The sequence below is a fragment of the Pseudophryne corroboree genome, chromosome 2 (assembly GCF_028390025.1).
Source record: "Pseudophryne corroboree isolate aPseCor3 chromosome 2, aPseCor3.hap2, whole genome shotgun sequence".
NCBI classification, from domain to species: Eukaryota; Metazoa; Chordata; class Amphibia; order Anura; family Myobatrachidae; genus Pseudophryne; species Pseudophryne corroboree.
The window spans coordinates 142,400,388-142,412,860 of record NC_086445.1 but is presented as its reverse complement, the minus strand read 5'-3'; the positions used below and the strand labels follow the sequence as shown (position 1 = coordinate 142,412,860).

Here is a 12,473-nt window from a genome sequence, read left to right as displayed (position 1 = left end):
GCAAACTGCAAAACTAAAATGCACCACAGGTATAGAATCTAGATGGATAATATACTTGACGACACAGAGGTAGGTAGAGCAGTGGCCTTCCGTACCGTACTGCTATATATACTGGTGGTCACTGTCAGCAAACTGCAAAACTAAAATGCACCACAGGTATAGAATCTAGATGGATAGTATACTTGACGACACAGAGGTAGGTAGAGCAGTGGCCTTCCGTACCGTACTGCTATATATACTGGTGGTCACTGTCAGCAAACTGCAAAACTAAAATGCACCACAGGTATAGAATCTAGATGGATAGTATACTTGACGACACAGAGGTAGGTAGAGCAGTGGCCTTCCGTACCGTACTGCTATATATACTGGTGGTCACTGTCAGCAAAACTCTGCACTGTACTCCTCCTATATAATACTGCTGGTCCCCAGTCCCCACAATAAAGCAGTGTGAGCACAGATATATGCAGCACACTGAGCACAGATATGGAGCGTTTTTCAGGCAGAGAACGGATAAAACTGGTGGTCACTGATCAGCAAAACTCTGCACTGTACTCCTCCTATATAATACAGCTGCTCCCCAGTCCCCACAATTAAGCAATAAGCACAAATATTTGCAGCAACATTAATAAACGGAGAGGACGCCAGCCACGTCCTCTCCCTAACATTTCCAATGCACGAGTGAAAATGGCGGTGACGCGCGGCTCCTTATATAGAATACGAATGTCGCGAGAATCCGACCGCGGGATGATGACGTTCGGGCGCGCTCGGGTTAACCGAGCCATAAGGGAAAATCCGAGTATGCCTCGGACCCGTGTAAAATGGGTGAAGTTTGGGGGGGTTCGGTTTCCGAGGAACCGAACCCACTCATCACTAGTATGGGTGTGTACTGGCTCCTCCCTCTATGCCCCTCCTCCAGACCTAAATTAGAGAAACTGTGCCCAGAGGAGATGGACAATACGAGGAAAGGATTTTGTTAATCTAAGGGCAAGATTCATACCAGCCCACACCAACCACACCGTACAACCTGGAATATACGCAACCAGTCAACAGTATGAACAAAACAGTATCAGCTAAAGACTGATCTCAACTGTAACATAACCCTTATGTATGTAATAACTATATACAAATCTTGCAGATTTTGTCCGCACTGGGACGGGCGCCCAGCATCCTCTACGGACTAGGAGAAAAAGATTTACCGGTAGGTATAAAATCTTTTTTTCTCTTACGTCCTAGAGGATGCTGGGGACTCCGTAAGGACCATGGGGATTATACCAAAGCTCCAAACCGGGCGGGAGAGTGCAGATGACTCTGCAGCACCGATTGAGCAAACATGAGGTCCTCATCAGTCAGGGTATCAAACTTGTAGAATTTAGCAAAAGTGTTTGAACCCGACCAAGTCGCCGCTCGGCAAAGCTGTAACGCCGAGACGCCCCGGGCAGCCGCCCAAGAAGAGCCCACCTTCCTAGTGGAATGGGCCTTTACTGAATTAGGTAACGGCAATCCAACCATAGAATGAGCCTGCTGAATCGTGTTACAGATCCAGCGAGCAATAGTCTGCTTAGAAGCAGGAGCGTCAACCTTGTTGGCTGCACACAGGACAAACAGTGCCTCTGTTTTCCTAACCCGAGCCATTCTGGCTACATAAATTTTCAATGCCCTGACCACATCAAGGGACTCGGAATCCTTCGAGTCCCGGGTAGCCACAGGCACCACAATATGTTGGTTCATATGAAAAGAGGAAACCACCTTAGGCAAAAATTGATGACGAGTCCGCAACTCAGCTCTATCCACATGGAAAATCAGATATGGGCTTTTGTGTGACAAAGCCGCCAACTCGGACACTCGCCTTGCAGATGCCAAGGCCAACAACATGAGCGCCTTCCAAGTGAGATACTTTAATTCCACCTTTTGAAGAGGCTCAAACCAATGAGACTTAAGGAACTGCAACACCACGTTAAGGTCCCATGGTGCCACTAGAGGCACAAAAGGAGGCTGTATGTGCAGCACTCCCTTTACAAAAGTCTGGACTTCTGGGAGAGAAGCTAATTCCTTCTGAAAGAAAATGGATAGGGCCGAAATCTGAACCTTAATGAAGCCTTATTTTAGGCCTATATTCACTCCAATCTGTAGGAAGTGGAGAAAACGGCCCAGATGGAAATCTTCCGGAGGAGCATTTTTGGTTTGTCACCAAGAGACATACTTCCTCCAGATACAGTGATAATGCTTCGCTGTCACCTCCTTCCTAGCCTTTATCAGAGTAGGGATGACTTCATCTGGAATGCCCTTCCCAGGCTAGGATCCGGCGTTCAACCGCCATGCCGTCAAACGCAGCCGCGGTAAGTCTTGGAACAGACAGGGCCCCTGTTGCAACAGGTCCTCTCTGAGAGGAAGAGGCCACGGATCTTCTGTGAGCATGTCCTGCAGATCCGGATACCAGGCCCTTCGAGGCCAATCTGGAACAATGAGAATTGCCTGTACTCCACTTCGTCTTATGATTCTCAATATTTTTGAGATGAGAGGAAGAGGAGGGAACACATAGACCGACTGAAACACCCACGGTGTCACCAGGGCGTCCACTGCCACTGCCTGAGGGTCCCTTGACCTGGCACAATACCTCGGATGCTTGTTGTTGAGGCGTGACGCCATCATGTCTATTTGAGGAAGTCCCCACTGACTTGCAATCTTTGTAAAGACATCTTGATGAAGTCCCCACTCCCCTGGATGGAGATCATGTCTGCTGAGGAAGTCTGCTTCCCAGTTGTCCACTCCCAGAATGAATACAGCCGTCAAGGCGCTTACATGATTTTCCGCCCAGCGAAGAATCCTGGCGGCTTCCACCATCGCCACCCTGCTTCTTGTTCCGCCCTGGCGGTTTACATGAGCCACGGCTGTGACATTGTCTGACTGAATCAGAACAGGCAGGCCCCGAAGAAGAGTCTCCACCTGACAGAGGCCGTTGTAGATGGCTCTCAATTCCAGTACGTTGATGTGTAGACAAGCCTCCTGGCTTGACCATAGTCCCTGAAAGTTTCTTCCTTGTGTGACTGCTCCCGATCCTCGGAGGCTCACGTCCGTGGTCACCAGAACCCAGTCCTGAATGCCAAACCTGCGACCCTCTAGAAGGTGAGCACTCTGCAGCCACCATAAGAGAGATACCCTGGCCCTGGGGGACAGGCTGATCTTCTGATGAATATGTAGATGGGATCCGGACCATTTGTCCAGAAGGTCCCACTGAAAAGTCCTTGCATGGAACCTGCCGAAGGGAATGGCCTCGTAAGACGCCACCATTTTTCCCAGAACTCGAGTGCATTGATGGACCGACACCCTTTTCGGCTTCAACAGGTCCCTGACCAAGATCTGGAGTTCCTGGGCTTTTTCCCTCGGAAGAAAAATAGTTTTTTGTTCCGTGTCCAGAATCCAGCCGTGCTGCTGCAACACCCTCAGGGAGAGTACTACGCTTTTCAGTAACTGTTCTCTCGATCTTGCCTTTATCAGGAGATCGTCCAAGTACGGGATATTTGTGACTCCCTGCTTGCGCAGGAGCACCATAATTTCCGCCATTACCTTGGTGAAAATCCTCGGGGCCGTGGAAAGCCCAAACGGCAACGTCTGAAATTGGTAATGACAATCCTGTACAGCAAACCTCAGGAATGCCTGATGAGGAGGATATATGGGGACAAGCAGGTATGCATCCTTTATGTCCAGAGTTACCATAAAATCCCCCCCCCCCTCCAGTCTGGCGATGACCGCTCTGAGCGATTCCATCTTGAATTTGAACCTTTTTAAGTATAGGTTTAGGGATTTTAAATTCAGAATGGGTCTGACCGAACCGTCCGGTTTCGGGACCACAAACAGGGTTGAGTAGAACCCCGTCCCCTGTTGAAGCAGGGGAACTTTGACCACCACTTGTTGTTGACACAGTTTTTGAATTGCATCTAAAACTACTTCCCTCTCTGGGGAAGAAGCTGGTAGGGCCGGTTTGAAAAACCGGCGAGGAGGCACATCTTCGAATTCCAGCTTGTAACCCTGGGATACAATTTCTATTGCCCAGGGATCCACCTGTGATTGAACCCAGACGTTGCTGAAAAGTCGAAGACATGCCCCCACTGGGGCGGGCTCCCTCAGCGGAGCCCCAGCGTCATGCGGTGGATTTAGTAGAAGCCGGGGAGGACTTCTGTTCCTGGGAACTAGCTGTAGCTGGCAGCTTTTTTCCTCTGCCCTTACCTCTGGCAAGAAAGGAAGATCCCCGACCTCTTTTGGACTTATGCGACCGAAAGGACTGCATCGGATAATGTGGCGTTTTCTTTGGCTGTGAGGAAACATAAGGTAAAAGAGTAGATGTACCTGCAGTAGCTGTGGAAAACCAGATCCGTGAGACCTTCCCCAAATAAGTCCTCACCTTTGTAAGGCAAAACCTCCATATGCCTCTTTGAGTCGGCATCACCCGTCCATTGGCGGGTCCACAGGGCTCGCCTAGCAGAAATCGCCATGGCGTTGGCTCTTGAACCCAGTAGGCCAAAGTCTCTCTGAGCATCTCTCATATATAGTACAGCATCTTTAATATGACCCAAGGTCAATAAAATGGTATCCTTATCCAGGGTATCAATGTCAGCAGACAAGGTATCTGTCCAAGCTGCTACAGTGCTACAAACCCAAGCCGACGCTATCGCCGGTCTGAGCAAGGTACCAGTATGTGTATACAAGGTAGTCTCCTGTCTGCGATCATGAGAAGGGGGAAAGTAACCTCAGGTTTCTTTTCTTTAAACATGTGGACCCTCGTGTCAGGGACAGAGGGGTCATCAGTGATATGCAACACATCTTTTATTGCAATAATCATATAATGAATACTTTTTGCCAACTTTGGCTGCAATCTCGCATCATCGTAGTCGACACTGGAGTCAGAATCCGTGTCGGTATCAGGGCGCTTCTGAGACACACAAGGGCCCTGTGATATAGTGAAAGGCAAGGATTGACTCCCTGCATTTTCCCTGGACTCCGCTTTGTCCAATTTCTTATGTAATAAATTCACATTTGCATTTAAAACATTCCACATATCCAACCAATCAGGTGTCGGCGTTGCCGATGGAGACAGACACCACACTCATTTGCTCCACCTCCTCCCTAGAAGAGCCTTCCTTTTCAGACATGCCAACACACGCGTACCGACACCCCCACACACTCAGGGAAATATCCAATCTGGAGACAGTCCCCCAATAAGGCCCTTTGGAGAGAGAGAGTATGCCAGCACACACCCAGCGCCAATGACCCTGGAAAACAATTTCCCAGACACACAGCGCTTTAATATTATTCAATATACACTCACTGCCAAATTAAGTGCCCCCCCTCTTTTTAAGCCCTCTGTCACCGTGTTCAGCAGGGGTGAGTCCGGGGAACCAGCTTCTCTGCAGTGTGCTGTGGAGAAAATGGCGATGGTCAGTGCTGTGGAATCAAGCTCCGCCCCCTCAGCGGCGGGCTTCGGTCCCGCTCAAAAATACAATACTGGCGGGGGATTTGTATATATATTGCCTCCGCAGCCCATATATATTAAAAGGCCAGCCTAGAGGTTTTATATTGCTGCCCAGGGTGCCCCCCCTGCGCCCTGCACCCATCCGTGCCTCAGTGTGTGTTTGTGTGTGGGACCAATGGCACGCAGCGTTACCGCTGTGCGTTACCTCAGTGAAGATCTGAAGTCTTCTGCCGCCTGTGATGTCTTCTGTCTTCTAATACTCACTCGGCTTCTATCTTCCGGCTCTGCAAGGAGGACGGCGGCGCGGCTCTGGGACGAACGGCGGGGGGAGACCCGTGTTCCGACTCCCTCTGGAGCTAATGGTGTCCAGTAGCCTAAGAAGCAGAGCCTATCACTGAAGTAGGTCTGCTTCTCTCTCCTCAGTCCCACGATGCAGGAAGCCTGTTGCCAGTAGTGCTCCCTGAAAATAAAAAAACCTAACAAAATTATTTTAATCAGAGAAACTCAGGAGAGCTCCCTTGTAGTGCACCTTATCTCCTCTGGGCATAACTGAGGTCTGGAGGAGGGGCATAGAGGGAGGAGCCAGTGCACACCCATTCTAAAGTTCTTTATAGTGCCTATGTCTCCTGTGGAGCCCGTCTATACCCCCATGGTCCTTACGGAGTCCCCAGCATCCTCTAGGACGTAAGAGAAATATATATTTATGTAGATCTAAATAAAACATAGAGGAGGCTGATTTTATATATATATATATATATATATATATATATAGTGTGTTTTAGCAGCACTCCCAATACAGATAATACTTGCCCGGTACCCTCCTAGGTACCTCTGCAGGTCAACCACATATCACTCTAATGGCAGCACTCGAAAATAAATGCACAAGCAGGCAGGTATAATGTTAACGTTTCGAAGAATTTACTTTGTCATCAGGATATATAGTACAAAAAAGTCTTACCTTATATACCTTCACCTCCCCACGCAATGGCGGCAGCCAATCAGGAGCCGCCGGTCCGCGAGCTCTGATTGGCTCACGAACTGGCGGCTAGTTTGAAGTCCTACACGCCGCCAGACATAGCCGCGCTCTCCTCCTGACACCCTCAGAGCCGGCAGAGAAGCAGCAGCAGCGGTAAGCAGCTGCAGAACTGCTGTGGGGGCATTTGTATAGTATACCTGGGGTGGGGGCATTTGTCTAACGTAGAAAGCAGATCTGCATACTTTGTACTTTATTTCTTTATTCCTTTTTTCTGTTACTATCTATATCCTTTTATCAAATTCCTATATAGGTGCACTCTCATTGGCATACAGATCACATATCTCCTCTACTATCATACCACGCTGCTAATGCCCGATCTCGTCCGATCTTGGAAGCCAAACAGCGTTGAGTTGGGTTAGTACCTGGAGAGGAGACTTCCTGTGAATACCCGGTGTTGTAGAGTGGGAATTATTTTCCTCTTTATGTGAAATGTGACGCTAACAGCAGTATCACCACTGATCTTTCTTCTTTCATCTGTCATTATTTCCGTACTGCCTAATAGCATCAGGCCCTATCAACACTGTTATTATCAGTCATCATATATATGTTTACCTTGCTAACTGGTGACCAGCAAAGCATATGGTATTGACCTAATTCTAGTGGTCCCACTTGAATATACAGATCACTACTAATTTTGACCACTCCTTTGTCCCATTAATACAGAATTTCTGTACTGGTCAGGAGATTTGGGAGTAAGACTACTATGTGTCTACAACCTTTCTAATCACTTTTGTGAAAAATAGACCAGAACATTTTAACATTTTTTCATAATTTTCTTTATTCACGTTTGGATCATGGGGGTAATTCTAAGTTGATCACAGCAGGAACTTTGTTAGCAGTTGGGCAAAACCATGTGAACTGCAGGGGAGGCAGATATAACGTGCAGAGAGAGTTAGATTTGGTGGGTTATTTTGTTTCTGTGCAGGGTAAATACTGGCTGCTTTATTTTTACACTGCAATTTAGATTGCAAATTGAACACACCCCACCCAAATCTTACTCTCTCTGCACATGTTATATCTGCCTCCCCTGCAGTGCACATGGTTTTGCCCAACTGCTAACAAGGTTCCTGCTGCGATCAACTCAGAATTACCCCCCATATGTATGGGTAATTGTATTTTAATTCATATGAATAAACAGATGTTTTAAATATTTCTCCCTATATATATCTGAGGAATTTTCCTTTATTGTACAAGAGTGCGCCCACACAAGAGCTTTCTTTCTCTCCCTCCACTAGAACATGCTGCATTCATCTTGCCATCAATTTTGACCAAGTTTCCAGTGCCTTTGTAGCTCACACATCCCCAAAACATCAGCGATCCACCTCCGTGTTTCACAGTGGGAATGGTGTACCTTTCATCATAGGCCTTGTTGACTCCTCTCCAAATGTAACGTTTATGGTTGTGGCCAAAAAGTTAAATTTTGGTCTCATCACTCCAAATGACTTTGTTCCAGAAGTTTTGAGGCTTGTCTCTGTGCTGTTTGGAGTATTGTTAGCGGGATGCTTTGTGGCATTTGCGTAGTAATGGCTTTCTTCTGGCGACTCGACCATGCAGCCCATTTTTCTTCAAATACCTCCTTATTGTGCATCTTGAAACAACCAAACCACTTTTTTTCAGAGAGTCCTGTATTTCAGCTGAAATTATTTGTGGATTTTTCTTTGCATCCTGAACAATTTTCCTGGCAGTTGTGGCTGAAATTTTTGTTGGTCTACCTGACCGTGATTTGGTTTCCACAGAATCCCTCATTTTCCACTTCTTAATTAGAGTTTGAACACTGCTGATTGGCATTCTCAATTGCTTGGATATCTTTTTATATCCCTTTCCTGTTTTATACTGTTCAATTACCTTTTCCCGCAGATCCTTTGACAATTATTTTGCTTTCCCCATGACTCAGAATCCAGACACGTCAGTGCAGCACTGGATAAAAGATGCAAGGGTCTTTCAGGAGTCCAGAAACTCACTGACCTTTTATACACACACTGATTACAAGCAAACAGATCACAGGTGAGGATGGTTACCTTTAGTAGCCATTCAAACCCGTTTGTGTCAACTTGTGTGCATGTTATCAGGCCAAAATCTCCAGGGTATGTAAACTTTTGATCAGGGTCATTTGGGTAGTTTCTGTTGTCATTATGATTTAAAAAGAGTAAACACAGTTGTTTGACAATAAATGGCTTCACCCAACCACTAACCATGAGTGAAAGAAAAGTTTGTGAGTTATCATTCATATTCTCTGACAAATGGCCAGAAAATCACAAATTCTGCTAGGGTATGTAAACTTATGAGCACAACTGTATGTGTGTATGGGGTCATAGTGTATGTGTGTGTTTATATGTATAAGATTGTTCTACTGTGTGGTGTAATTTGAATTGGGGGTACTATTGTATGGCTACGTCCCTCTTTGTGAGACTCCACCCCTTTGTTGATACCAAGAACCATCTCCATTCCAAAGGCTGTTATCTGGGAAGATGGAAAAAATATACAGTAACATCATATTTGCAGTATTCCCAATATAAAATTGATTGCAGACTGGAAAGAATCTGTAATGTACAAATCTCTCAATATAATTTTTTTTTAGCAATATGGCTAAATTATAAAGCTGTGGGGAAGGGGGGGGGGGGGGGATACAATAAACCAAGATGTTCTTTCGTGGTTAACTGATCTCCTCCGCCCCCTGCCTATTCACTTATCCCCTATGGACCGGCACGGGACGTGGTTTATCGGGGATTATGTATCTCCTGCCTCAGGAGAAACAAATCACCCAAAACAGCCCTTTTTGGCCCAAAATGGGTCTGTTTCTCCCAAAAAATATACAGGTTTCACTGAACCGATGTGTTTTGTGGAGAGAATATCTTTTTTTCGGGCGGCTAAATTGGATAACCAGAAAAATAATACTGGACAAACTTCGAGAAAAATTGTGCAAATGTACATTTTTTTTCTCTCGATGGTTATTCTCTTCTAATTGAATTTCCCCCTTAGTCTTTCTTGAGATCTCCAAAGACAAGACAAACACTACAGACTCTATCCGTTAATTACTGAATACATTTGGAACAGTAATTCAATAATATTTCAACCAACTATAGGATATACTACTTTCAGACTAATGGGCATAGGGAACTAAGCCAGAGAGATAAAGGGTAAGAGAAATAAAGTATCAACCAATTAACTCTTGTTATTTTTCACACACAGCCTGTAACATGGCATTTACAGTAGGAGCTGATTGGTTGGTACATTATCTCTCTCCACTTTTTCACTCTCCAAGGCTTAGTACATACTGTATGCCCCTTAGTCAGAGGTGTAGCTAGGTGCCATGGTGCCCAGAGCAAGGGTATGTTTTAGCACCCCCTTCTCCTGTACTGAATTGAGGGCCTAGCCATCAGGTGGCGGCATGTTCCATTTGAAAAGAAAACATTTTTTAAAATCCTAAATTGGTGACAGGGCTGGTTCTAAACTATGTGGAACTCAGGGTGCATAAATAATATAGGGGTGTGGCTTCATGGGGAAGGGATGTGGCCACAGAATAGTACCAATTCACATTACATGGCACAGTAGTGTCTGTTATTCACATTACATCACTTAGTAGTACCCCTTATACATGTTATGCTACATAGTAGAGCCCCTTATACACGTTACACCACACTGTAGAGCCACTTACACACATTACACCACAGTATTAGAGATGTGTGGGTTCGGTTTTACTCGGATTTACTCGGGGCTCGAAACGGCATCTTTTTGGGTCATGGATGTCACGCGTTTTGGATAGCCAATTAACTAAACCCAAAATACCCGAGTAAATCCGAGTAAAACCGAACCCGCTCATCTCTACAAAGTATAGCTGCAAAGAAAGGTGCTGCAGCAGCCGGGGCAGAGAGTGGTGCTGCAGAAGCCTGGACAGAAAGAGGTGCTGCAGCATCTGAAGTATAGACATGTGCTACAGCTTCTAGGAAAGAGGGAGATGTTGCAGAAGCTGGGGCAGAGAGAGGTGCTGCAGCAGCTGGGCTAGACAGAGAGAGGTGCTACAGCAAGAGGGACAGAGAATGGTGCTGCAGGACATAAGTAACACTGCTGCACAGCTACAAGCAGACCGTGAGACATATAAAGAGGGCAGGCAGAGCTCCGCCATGTGCCAGCTGTCTGTGCCTCTTGCTGTGTGGCCTCTGGCCTGCCCTCTTCCCTACCTACTGTATTCTCTGAGTCCGAGTCAGTGTGCGACCCGTCTGTACCTGCTCTGCGGCTGCCTATACAGCAGCCCACAGTGCAGCATAAGGAGGGAGGTGGCGACATGCCCTCTAACTTTTTCCGCGCCTGGAGCTCGCGCTCCACCGGAGCAACCCTCGCTACATTCTTGCCCTTAGTTTTAAAAACGATTCCACCAACAAAATAATAGTTAATACAGAATTTGTTGGCGTAGAGTTAGAGCTGCAATCATTACAGTATGTATGTGTAAAAATTTCCACCCAAAACTCTATTTTATAACTTTGATAATTCTAAAGAATATAAAATACAATCACTAATGAACTGTTTAATTAATTGTATAAAATGTATACATGTCACATACATGCTTGAATGTCCTTTAGGTCTAAACACAGTACATAGGCAAAACAAAACAAACATTAAAACAATACGGATAATGTAGTGGTTAGCATTATTACTGCCTCACAGCACTACAGCCATGGGTTCGATACCCATCACTCCTAACTGTGTGGAGTTTGTATATTCTCCCTGTGCTTGTGTGGGTTTCCTCCCACAATCCAAAAAATACTGGTAGGTTAATTGGCTCCTGACAAAACTTAAACCTAGTGTGTAAATGTGTACATGGTCAGACTAGATGGGACAAGTGGTTCTTATCCACCATAAAATTCTATGTTTCCATGATGCTAATACAAGCCTGGATGATGGTATAAATTACAGTTTATTGTATTAGCTTCAATTGATTAGAAGTATCCCTGAGTGCTATTAAGTGATAAAGTGAATTTGCTGATAATGCACACAACTAGTAGGGGGGCGAATCAATTGTTTTCTCATGCCCGAAGCGCCTATCTAAGGTGTTGTGTGATACTTGTGCTGCTGTGCGTAAGTTGCTAAGTGCTCATTACTTAATGTGCATGTTGCCACCAAATGCGCTGAATTTAGATGAATAAAGCGTCTATACCCATGCAAACTACTGGTCGTGCTGTGTTTGGGTGCCGAAAAGCCCAGCTGGAGTCGGCGCTACCCGCTCAGCAGAGTCTGCAAAGCAAGGAGGCGCTGTGCTGGAGAGGCACTCTCCCTGCTCTGCTGGTGTCCGTGTGCGCTGCTGCCCTCCTCCATCCGCCTTCCTCCCACTGGAGAATGCCGCCGTGGAACTGCAGTATGCCGCTGAAAAAAAAGGCTCCAGCAGTCAAAGTGATCCCGACGCTCAGAGAGCTGATGCTGTGTGTGGTCTCCCGAATAGAGGTCACATGACTGGTGCTGAGCAGTCACGTGACCAGGAAGTGTCAGCTCTACAGGGAGGGTGAGTCCTGCTGTCTATATAGGGGCACAGTCAGTGGCGTAACTAGAAATTTTTCTCCCCCAAGCCAAAAAATTCTTCGGCGCCCCCCCCCCCCCCCCCCCATAATTGGCACTAGTAAAGGGACAAATATGCGTGCCCGCCAAAAAGGGTGTGTGGCTTCGTTGGAATGGACGTGGCTTCGCATAAAGGGGCGTGGCATTGCAGGAAAAGACTACCTTATACCCCAGTTTTGCAACCTGCACGCCCAGATGTTAGCCACCACAGGAAAGAAAAATAATCCTGATTCATGCCCCTTACATTATTTGTCATTTTTCCTCCTTATAGTAATGCCCAGTATACATTATGCCACATACTGCAATGACCCTTAGACATTATGCCACACACAATAATGCACATGACACAATATGCACACACTGTAATGCCCCCGACACATTATGCCACACACCGTAATGCCCCCGACACATTATGCCACACAC

At 46.3% G+C, this 12,473-nt stretch overlaps 1 pseudogene; it reads left to right on the top strand.

Moving 5' to 3' along the window:
- The first annotated feature begins 6,787 nt into the window (after positions 1–6,787).
- On the top strand, positions 6,788–6,906 carry LOC135051913 (5S ribosomal RNA; annotated as a pseudogene).
- The last annotated feature ends 5,567 nt before the right edge of the window (positions 6,907–12,473 follow it).